The sequence below is a fragment of the Panicum virgatum genome, chromosome 2K (assembly GCF_016808335.1).
Source record: "Panicum virgatum strain AP13 chromosome 2K, P.virgatum_v5, whole genome shotgun sequence".
Classification (NCBI taxonomy): Eukaryota; Viridiplantae; Streptophyta; class Magnoliopsida; order Poales; family Poaceae; genus Panicum; species Panicum virgatum.
In genome coordinates this window covers 45016914-45028191 of record NC_053137.1, presented here as the reverse complement: position 1 = coordinate 45028191, position 11278 = coordinate 45016914, and the positions used below count along the sequence as shown (strand labels likewise).

Genomic DNA, 11278 nt, shown 5'->3' with positions numbered 1-11278 from the left:
AGCTCAAAGCTGGACACACCCCTCCTTCAGGTAATAGGATGTATAGCCATTCCGCTCCGGCATGCCCATTGCCTGCTAGGCCGAAAAGATAGCTGGGCCCTGATGTGTTGGCATACGGGGCCTTGTCCGTGGGCTGCAGCTTGGTGAAAACGTTTATGCTGCTTTGCTTGTTTTTCTTTTTGACAGGAATGGTGAACGTTTATGTTTAGCTCTGGTTCTACGGGTGAATGCAATGTCATGAAATGACAGTAAATGACATCATGTTAAATAAAATAGATAAGGTCGTAGGGGCAACAAGACAGCGACACATGAAAGGAAAACGCAAGCAGAGGTGGCCCCAGAATTTAAACTAAACAAAACTTCTGCACAATGGACCCTATGCACAGGAATTTCATGGCATGTAAGCAGCGAACCGTTTCCAAATCTACGTTTCCATATATCAAAACAACATAAGAATTGAACTTGAAACTTTATTCCTTGATGTAGCACATTGATCCTTCAACACAAAATTGCAGGGTTGCAGACTTGCAGTTCCAGGATATTGCAAGCCACAAAAAACATATGATTTAAGTTCTCTCGGTGCAGTGCCAGCAATGAAACGAAAAGGAAAAGAAAAGAAAAAAGCTTCCAGTTCGCATCATTGCTAATAGAAGAATAGGTGAGTTGCATTGAAAGCTCCTGATCTTCATGCATGGCTTCCTATATATGCAAGATTATGACGCTGCATATGAAATATGATTCTGTCTCTTGCGAGCAAAAATAAAAACACATTTATTTGTAGTGTAGCGACAGGATCTTCCAAATGTCAAGGTTTCTCCGTATATGTCTTGGCATCTTGCGCCTGGAACCTGACGAAAATCATATTAATTAGTACATATATCAAGCTCGCCATGCTAAAATTTAACCAAAAGATTTCTCACATGACTGTTTGAGCAAGTGCATTTCGCCACAGGCAGCTGGATTCCAGGCATACAGACCCTTCCACTTAACCCCACCACTTAACCCTTCAAAAGAACGTAGTTCATAATCAGTGTATATATTGGTGTACACCAGTTGTTGACCAGACTATAGGAAATGCTTCATCCGCAATCTTCAAGAAGGCACCTACAAATATATATGTGATAATATGAGGCTGATGTATGCAGTATGCATGCTATCAAAAAACCTTGCATTTATCTAATAGACATTTGCCAAGTTTCATGTATTCCTTTAGCCATGAATTCACGAGTGACTACACAGATGGAAAACATGGGATGTGCGGCCTAGCTAAGTAGTTGACCATATGTTCAAATGATTAAAAAAAAACACACAATACGGGATATGTGATCAACCAAAAACAGAATACATCATAATTGACTTTTTGAGTGCGAAAGTGATTAATAACACTCATAGGATACAAACACTAAAATATCAAGAAAATTGTTAGCAATAATAATATTTCACCTTAGCACAAGGCTAATTAGAAAATGCTTTCCATGATAAGTTGTTTGGTCAACTTAGACAGTTCTAGAAATTAGTCGCATATTTGTATAACCAGTATATATCCATACAAGGTTCTATAATAGTCTACCTTAATCGTAGATCACATGCGAGATAATAAATGGTGTTTTGGCCAACAGAACGATAATTATGTAACCTTAATTAATAGTTAGGTATACATACGCTACTAAATAGTTCTAAAACAACATAACCAGTACGAGCTTGTCTCCTTAAGCACCCCCATAATAACTAGGCACAAAGAGAAACTAATTTAGACACGATCAAATAATTTATTATCTTATACTACATTATACCATCTTCAATAGTACTACATGAACTTATTGTCGATCGATCTTTTATATACACTATATTGTTCCATAAACGATGGATAAGCTATATAAAATGTATTTTCCAGATATTAATCATCTATTGTTATACAGGAGTACATAAATGCTAGACAGACCCTCACAAAAATATAAAGTAACTTGTGTGTACAAATTATAGTGAAGTGAAAATTTTGTTGCATATATAGAAATATTTGACAAAGAAAGCTTGTTATCATATTATTTATGTTGATGCCAGCTTTACGTATACCCATCCAATATCCAATAAATTGACTCTTCATAACCTGGATTTGATCGACTACGTTAAAAATATATATAACTTGCATAGGCATATGCTCAATAAATCTTGCTAGCTACATTATCTGTGGTGCACTGTAAATTCTCAACCCTCAACACAGAGCTCTTCAATCCCTAATTGTTAATTATTAGAGCCCATATGTTGAATTTGTTAATTGGCTTTCTGTCTACATGATCAGCAAATTGTCATGAAAATAGAAAAATGTTAACGCAAAATGTTTTTAAATCAAACCATGCAACTAGTTAAACTACATGTACCTCCAATTCTAAATATATAATTTTTTAAAAGTTTGCAAGAGAAATTGTAGTAAACAAAATGACTGACCTTGTGTCCTTGTATGAAGGTCTAACAAAGCAAAATGCCTCGAAATTGCACGCTGACTTTTACTAAGGAAGGGTATATTTGGAACTAGAAGGAATACTAAAGCTTAAAATGTATTTTTTAAGATCCTTGTACCAACATATGATACATAATGATTTCACAATCTTACCAATATGGTCGCAACAATGGCAGAAAACAGATGAGAGATGAGAGTGAGAGTTGGAGGCCATAATGTCAGACTGCTATTAGCATAAATGGTACAGAAAAATAGGGCCAACACCATCAAATTTTTTTCAAATGACATAATAGGAAATATGATGGCAGAGAGATATTTTTACCATTTGGATAATCTAGATAACTCTTTGCTTAAAGATAAGTTATAGACAACCGGGAAATCAAAGTAAAATGCCAATTCCAAAATTTACATATTTACATATTTGAGGGAGGAAACCTCATATTTACATATTTGATCCAAACACTTCATTTGGTACACATCATGTTGCTCTTTCCATCCTATTCATAAGTACCCTTCTTGGATCTAGTTCATAACATTACTAAGATCCAACGAGATTATTAATTTATTTTACCTACAAACAAGACTACTTCAGCTCCTTTTCTTTTTGTCAATTGCAGGTTGTTAGTAGTTTTTTTTGCCAGACTTCAAGAATATATATATATATATATATATATATATATATATATATATATATATATATATATATATATATATATATAATAGCTAGGTTGTGGACTCTTTCGTGGGTCGCATATGTATCAGCGCCGCCGGCGCAATCCACCTGGAGCAGCGCCTTCCCTTCTCCTTAGTTTATATTTGGTTAGTTATTCGGCGGGATCTTTGGTTAGTTGGTATCTTTGGATTGTTATAGTCAGCATTATATAAGCCGCAGAAACATTGGAGTCTGTAACCAGGATTAGTATCTCAGAGTTCAGAGCCTCTACGGAGGGCGAACGGGGCTAATCCTGCCATCGTATGTTTGGTTCATATTACTAAAACTCCTTGCCGTACCATCTTTCCTCCACGCTTCCCACCCATCCCACCCTAATCTCGATCACCATGAGTGAATCCAGCATTGCCGATCCCAAGAAGTTGTTGGCCGAGGTCCTGGACAAAGTAACGGCAGTCGAGGACGAGGTTTCCTCCCTCAAAGTCAACCAAGCGCACCTCCATGTCGCCGTCAACAACGTCCAATCCCTACATCTCGAACAATCGGAGTCCTCCACCAACAGAGCCAATGGCAAGAGCCTCGCCAATGACACCAGCGCTCCTCTAGCAGCTTCGCACAAGCTGCATTTCCTGAAGTTTGACAGCTCCGCCGATCCCATCGCTTGGCTTCACCACAGCGAGACATATTCTTGCGCGCCGCATGCACCGCCAAAGGAGAGAAGGTATGGCTGGCTTCCTTCTAACTCGACGATGCAGCTCAACAATTGTACTATAGTATGGAGCACGGCTAAGGAGTCCCAACTTGGCTGCACTTTGTCGAGCTTGTCAGCCTTCGTTTCAAGCAGCCGACACGCAGCAACTAGCTAGGCGAACTGATCCATGTTCGCCGAACAGGGACCGTTGCCGAGTACTAGGACCGCTTCCTCACACATCTGGCTCGCTATGACAACATGATGAATCCCCAGTAGATCGCCATCTTCACCGCGGGCCTTGGTGACTCACTCCACGTTAAGTGTCGAGCTGCAGTGCCCCTGTTCCCTAGAGGATGCCATGGGCCTCGCAAGGCCATTTGAGCCCCGGCTTGGCTTCGGCAACCCCTCTGACCGCTACTCGGGGGGCCAAATCGTAGAACTCTAGTGTGTGCTCCTGTACCTTCAGCAGCGATGACATCCCCTCCGTCCAGCTCCTCATCGCCCGTCACGTCCACGGCGGCAACCCTAGCACCATAGCCCTAACTGGCCCCAGGCACACGATTCAAGTGCCTCACACAGGAGGAGATGGCGCAATGCCGCGCCGAGGGACTCTGCTCAATTTCCCCGCCAAATTCACTCGCGAGCACATCAAAGACTGCCCTATGCACGGCATCTACCTGCTCGAGGTCAACAGAGAGACAATCTTCAATGATTTGGATGATGATATTGCGATCTGCCTCAATGCGCTCACGGCATCATGTCGCCCAGGACCATGCACCTCAGCATGTCTGAGCAAGAAGCGCCACTACGTGCCCCGGTGGATTCTAGCTCGAGCCACTCCTTCAACGGGACGACGACAGCGCGCAAGCTCGGTCTCTAGCCTCGGCCGCGCCTCGGAATGACCATTAACCGCGAGCGCATCCCATGCGAAATCCGGTCGTCCCTGTCTCCATTGGTGTTGTTTGCTTCTCCATCAACTTCTTCATTGTTCCCTTGGAAGGGTATGAGGCCATCCTTAGATGCCAGTGGCTCAGCACCCTCGGCCCCATCTTGTGGGATTTCAGCCAGCAATCAATGTCCTTCTGGTGGTGGAACGCCGAGGACAGTGGTTCGGCTTGGAGGCACCCAATAATGGTGAGTATGCTCGCGCCATGAACTCCGACGACCTGCTCTAACTCCTTCTCTCCGAGTTTGCAGACATTTCTGACACCCCATAGGGCCTGCCACCAACTCACGTCTACAACCACTGCATACATCTGCTCGACATGTCGCCGATCGTTGTTCGATCCTACCGCTACCACCAACTGTTGAAGGATGAGATCTAGAAGTAGTGCGAGGAGATGCTCCAACTCAACGTCATTAGGTCCAGCACATCGCCATTTTTGCTACCCGTTTTGTTGGTCCGTAAGGCTGGGTCTTCAACTGACGCGCCTTCAACTTGAACACTGTTAAGGACAAGTTCTCGATCCCGATGGTGGATGAACTGCTGGACAACTTCAAGGGCACATGCTTCTTCACCAAAATCGATCTGTGCAACGGCTATGCAACTGGATGACGACGCCAAGATGGCATTTGGCACCCACCACGGCCATTTCGAGTTCCTCGTGATGGCGTTCGGCCTCACCAATGCACCATACATGTTCCAGTTGATTACAAACAAGGCCGGCTCATGGTTTTCAATGGCCCAGGGCGATCCAAACATTATGGGCCCTTTAGGCACTCCACAATGTTATAGTGACTTAAAAAGAGAGTCTCGAAGTGAGTGAATAGGCATCAACCTTCCAAACTGCAGTTTACAGATGAATGAGGATCGAAGCTGTCAAATATGCTTGCAAGGTAATTCCGCTTTGGTGTAGTATTGGAAACCACATTAAATAAAATAGCATTGCTTTTAGTGTTTTTTCTTCCCAGGCCTGAGACATGCAGTGAGCGGCAGTTGGCGAGGTTGGCGAGGAGAGCTGACAAGGACAATGAAACCATTTTTAATAGAATTGGCACCAGCGCAAGTTCTTGCTCCGCTCCACATTTTCTTGGCATCGCTTGACATAAGCATCAGCTTCAATAGTGTGTAGAATAATACCCCAGTCCTCTCTCTCCTTTTTTTTTAGCCTCACTCAAGCCTCACATTATGGAGGGTCTTAGAGCATCTCCAGTAGTCTCCCAATAATCTTTTCCCAATATATTGGGATGGTGTTGGGTTCCCCTCTATATTGGGAGATTTAGGAGGAACTATTGGGATGAACCAAAAAAATATTAGGGAAAGGGAGAACTATTGGGAGACTAATGGAGCAATTCTTTTCCCAATAGTGGTAGTTTTTTAGGGGATTAGGAGACTGATGGAGATGCTCTTAGGCCAACTATTTTTTAATTTAAGACGGTAATTAAAAGGAAGATACAAATTCTAATAATATCACTAATTCATGCGGGAGTCTGGAAATCTGCGAGACTGCCTGCGTGGCTGGCTGCCTGCTCATATACTCCGAGTTGGACCAAATAGTAAAGACCAAGTATTACTACGTACTACATACTAGATTATAGGCCCCCCTACTCCGTGGGCCCCGGGCTGTCGCCCTGGCTGCCTTCCCCTCTAAGCCGGCCCAGATTACAAACAACGTCCTCCGCGACTTCCTTCGACGCTTTGTGCTCGTATTCTTAAAGACATCCTCATCTACAGCTCATCATGGGCGGAGCACCTGCATCACTTGATGCTTTGTGCTCGTATTCTTCGCAACATCCTCATTTACAACTCATCATTTACAATTCACGTACAGGTGGTCCTCCAAGTCCTCCGCGCAAACCACCTCATCCTCAAGTGGAGCAAGTGCGCTTTCGATGAGCAGTCCAGGGGCTGTGGCATACCTCGGCCACATCATTACCAGGAATGGCATCGCCATGGACCTGGCAAAGGTCAAGGCAGTAGAGGCATGGCCAATGCCGACGGCGGTTCGTCGAGCGCTGCACAGCTTCCTCAGGCTTACATGCTACTACTACTGTAAGTTCATCTGCGACTGTGACACCATGACACGGACGCTCACCATCTGGCCTCCTCAAGGAGGCGTAATGCGGATGGTAGATGCCGACAACGCCTCCTGCGCCCTCAAGCGGACGCTCACCTCCGGCCCGGCAATGCAGCTGCCAGACATCGAGTGCCGATTCATCATCAACTGTGTTGCGTCTGGGTCTAGCTTTGGCGTGGTAATGCACCAAGGCGACAGGCCTCTCGTGTTCCACGTCGTCTTCCTCAAGCCTTTCGTCAGGCGCCGCCGACGGAGGTAGTGCAGCTACCGCCCACATAGAATGTGCGTGTGCTGCTTGTACTAGAGAAGGTCATCCAAGCTCGGCTGAATCGAGGCATGTGGCATGTGCAGTGGATGGGGAGTCCTGCATCTGATGCCACATGGGAGATGGTCACTGAGTTCTTGCAGGAGTATCCAGACTTCTAGCTTGAGGACAAGCTGTTTTGCGGGGATGGAGGAACTGTTGTGGACTCTTTCGTGGGTCGCACGCATCAGTGCCGCATGTGCAATCCATCTACAGCGCCTTCCCTTTCTCCTTAGTTTATATTTGTTTAGTTATTCAGCAGGATCTTTGGTTAGTTGGTATCTTGTGATTATTAGTAAGCATTATATAAGCCATAGAGATATTGGAGTCTGTAAGCAAGATTAGTATCTCAGAGCTCAAAGCCTCTACGGAGGTGGAACAGGGCTAATCCTGCATATATTCTATACAATGTTTTATACATTTCCAAGGCTCAGTTTTGTTGCTCATTATCTTGTTAGTGCACATAAAGCTAAAATGACAAACAAAAAAGAACTGAGACACCAGTTTAGGTTATTAATATTTAGTTATTTACGATATTACCAACATCACACGTGTATGTTTATACTGAATGTGTGGCAAAAAATTTGATTGTAGAATCATTTTAGGTTTGATTTTTCTTACAGTAGTTTAGTGGACTTGAGCGCTTATAACTATATTTATCTACTTTTTATTGATACGGACTCCATGTGACGTCAGCTATCTAAATTCTAATTTACAATCCTCATTTGCATTAACATCTATGATATGGATGTATTTGGTTAGATAATTTTCTGTAACCAGTTATTAATTAGATAAAATAAAACCAGATGGTATGGTGCCTCAAATAATTAAATTGGACTCAGATATTTGCACCAAAACATAATAGTTGAGTGGCACAAGTCAACAAAATAGAATCGTTTTGTTAGTTAATCTCAATTTTGGGTCATTATTTATATATCAAATAAAATAATGTCCAAAAGTTAGCTATCAACCAAGAATGCACAATGTACAAGTCAGCCAACATCACCTAAACAACAATAACGTTTACACTGCATGAATAGTAGGGTAAAAAGGTACAGGGAGGAGCATATGGTGATTTTGGAGTGAGTGGTGGCTATTTGATTACTAAATAAGGACACCAATATCAATTTGATAAAAATAGGCCGTGTATGTAACATGAACATTCTCCTGTTCAAAAGCCCTGTAAAATCTACTGGGAAATGGAGCTACATAGATCCAGTGTCTAATATGCAAGTTAAAAGTATTTTTATAATTGAGATTTCAATCACTTTAAGGAGCAGAGACTGCAACCAGCACATTATGTCCTTGTTCTGCTAAGGAATTAGTCACTACTTAACTCTCAGAATGGAATTATTTCATGCAATGCTACAGATTGCAAGAGGAACTAATATGAAAACTGGTTAATTTTGATATAAAAAAACTGTTAGATAGAAGCGAGTGCCCGCATCGCCATTATTAGAAACTTCATCTATTAGATATTTTCAATAAAATTTGTAAAGCCATATATAACAAGAAGCATCATAAGCTCCATCCAAATTTTTATCTTTTTCCAGTTTATTGTGTCCAAATATATATGCAATATAACATACAATTAAACTGAAACTAAGCAGTGATCCTTATATGTGGAGTTTATTATTAACTTACGTTTAATTTACAAGACCAAGGCAAGAATATATCTTTGGTGTTGATAGCTGAAACTTCAGTAACAAACAATTGAGCTACATCTTAATTAAACTCAATGTGCCATGCATACAGCAACAAACTACAGGTTTTTCACTTGCATCACACGCAGAACTGGTTGCAAAGTTTTACATGATCCATGTAAATAAATATCTTTTGTGGCTAGCTGCAACTTCTGTACTAAACTAATGAATTACAATAGTGTTGTAGCATGAAGCAACAGTTTGGAGGAGTGCCTCGACTATAGTTTTACACTGGATCGAGTGGAAATATATGGAGATGGCGCAGAGTTGAAGGATACAACAAATGATGTATAAAAAAGCACTGGAAAAACAATACATGCTTGCAAGTAAAGCAAGTAGTATTGCATATAGTAGTATGAAATCCTCGGAGTTGATTGTTCCTATAGGGTTCAACAAGGCCTCAATTCTGCATACAATAAAACGACCATGTGTTGCACTGTACTACAACAAATTCCCAGATGGGAGATCATATAAAGGACTGATAAAAGACCGGCCATAAATTAAGAAAATTAGGTGGGCACGAGAGTAGATAAGCTTGAGCCTAAGGTTAACTAAGCCTATATTATCTGGAAGATTGACACCGGTTAACTCGAATTAAGAGCAACACACATGCAAGAGATAAACTGAACACCAGAGACAAACAATTGCATGGCTGAAAATCGAATTGACAACAAGAAACTCTTAGCTAGCTCATATCACACGTATGAATGCGCCATGGTGAGATGCAAAATCCCCAATCGCCCTCAGAGACGAAATCAACCATCCACGAAACAACACTAAAACAAGGCAAGTAACAATATAAGCACAATACCACAAATAGATCAGGTACGAGGAGAGAGGAAGAAACTAGGACGAGATCGAGAGGAAGAAGCAGCATGCTGGACTCACCGGCCGGGGAAGAAACATTATTTCCAGATCTGGTAGTCGCCGCGGCCGCCGGCGGCGGTGGTAGGTGCCCGGCCGCCTCCCTTTCCACTTGCACCTCGCAGATCTGCCTCCGACCACCGTCTTCATGGCTGCCTCCTACCTAGGCACCTACTTCCCAACACTCACAGCGCCACATGAGATGAGCAAAAGAACAGAGTCAAAAGATCCAGTTTTTGCTGTAAAATCTTTACGGAAAGGAAGAGGAAAGAGTAGATAAGTGAGAGAGAGAGAGGAGGGAGAAGGGGTAGCAAGGACTAGTCAAACAGTGGTTTCCGTTAAGCACACCTGGGGAGGCGAGCAAAGCCAGGTGTTAATCAAACCATCACGCGTCCTCCTCCCCCAAGGCTGAAGGCCGCCCCTGCTAATAATCCATCATCGGAAGCCACAAAGACAGCAACCACAACTCGCCGAGAAAAGAAACCGGCCGGCGCGAGGATCCATGGCGTGCATGCGCGCGGCGGCTGCCTGAAATTTAAGAGTACCTTGTTCCAAAGAGCAGGCAGGCCGGCGCCGTAGGAATCCGAGCAGGATTATTGCAGGTGGGGACACGGCAAGGCCGGCAGGCGCCTCAAGACGAACAGTGCCACGACGGCCACGGCGACCGATGCGACAACGTCTGCACGACGACGCAGCGGTGAGCAGCAATGGATGGAAGTGGGAGGGGGGAGATGGACAAGGCGGAACAAGTCCCGAGGAGGAGAGAGAGCTGACAGAGAGAGAAGTGAGCACGCAACAGCAGCTGCGTCTAGGCCTGCATCCATCCACCCCCGCGTATTCAGAATTTCAGATGCAGTCTGGCCGCTGCGTGCTCACTCTCTTCTGTCAGCCACAGCACACCACCATGTCCAGCGCCCCGCCCCATCCCACCGTCGATCACCGCTGAAAAGGGGGCCAAGCAGACGCAGCAAGAACTCGACACGAAGAGAGAGAGCACGAAAGGGGATCGGAGAGGGATGTAGGAACCAAACCCCGTTACGCAGACTCTCCATATCGTCCCGGTTTTCCCGAATTGGGGACGGAGGAAGGCGGAAGCAGCGGGGCCAGATCTGGGAGGGCTACATATACTACTGGCTGAGCTTCTTCAACCGTTCTGGTGGTAGATAACCCATCAAGGTGGGCTTATATAGAGGGGATGGTCCCCTGATTACCTTCCGTGTTCATGCTAGTGGTGTCGTATAGCTACTGCTGCTAGGGTTGGACTTGGGAAGATAGGGTTTCATGAGGACAGGATTCCGCTCATTTTTTATTTCATTTAAGTATATACTCACTCAAGGTGCTGATTATTGCTACGCGTACTAGTAGCTAGGATGGTTCCTTTTATCCGAGCGTCTGAGAAATTTTAAAGAGTAAAGTCCATTACTAGTCTCCAAAATTTGTACCGTTGCGTCATTCCGGTTCCTAAACTTACAAATCGACTGTTTAGATATTGGTGATAGATTTTACTCAATTTCGAGACAAAAGACTCTACTATGTACTTTTGAGTGTGAGGTTCTAGCCGAATTCATTCC

The 11278-nt window shown here is 43.7% G+C and overlaps 1 long non-coding RNA gene across 8 annotated transcripts; it reads right to left on the bottom strand.

Moving 5' to 3' along the window:
• Positions 1 to 450: 450 nt before the first annotated feature.
• LOC120695656 lies at positions 451 to 10896 on the bottom strand. 8 transcript variants are annotated; one of them, XR_005683779.1, is made up of 6 exons: positions 10482 to 10892; positions 10253 to 10386; positions 10056 to 10128; positions 9732 to 9878; positions 921 to 1104; positions 451 to 848 (listed from the first exon to the last, which is right to left on the bottom strand). It is a non-coding gene; the product is annotated as an uncharacterized LOC120695656 (long non-coding RNA). The 8 variants fall into 8 exon arrangements; XR_005683774.1 differs by having other exon boundaries at positions 9732 to 10128; positions 10482 to 10896; XR_005683775.1 differs by having other exon boundaries at positions 9732 to 10128; positions 10739 to 10895.
• Positions 10897 to 11278: the final 382 nt, after the last annotated feature.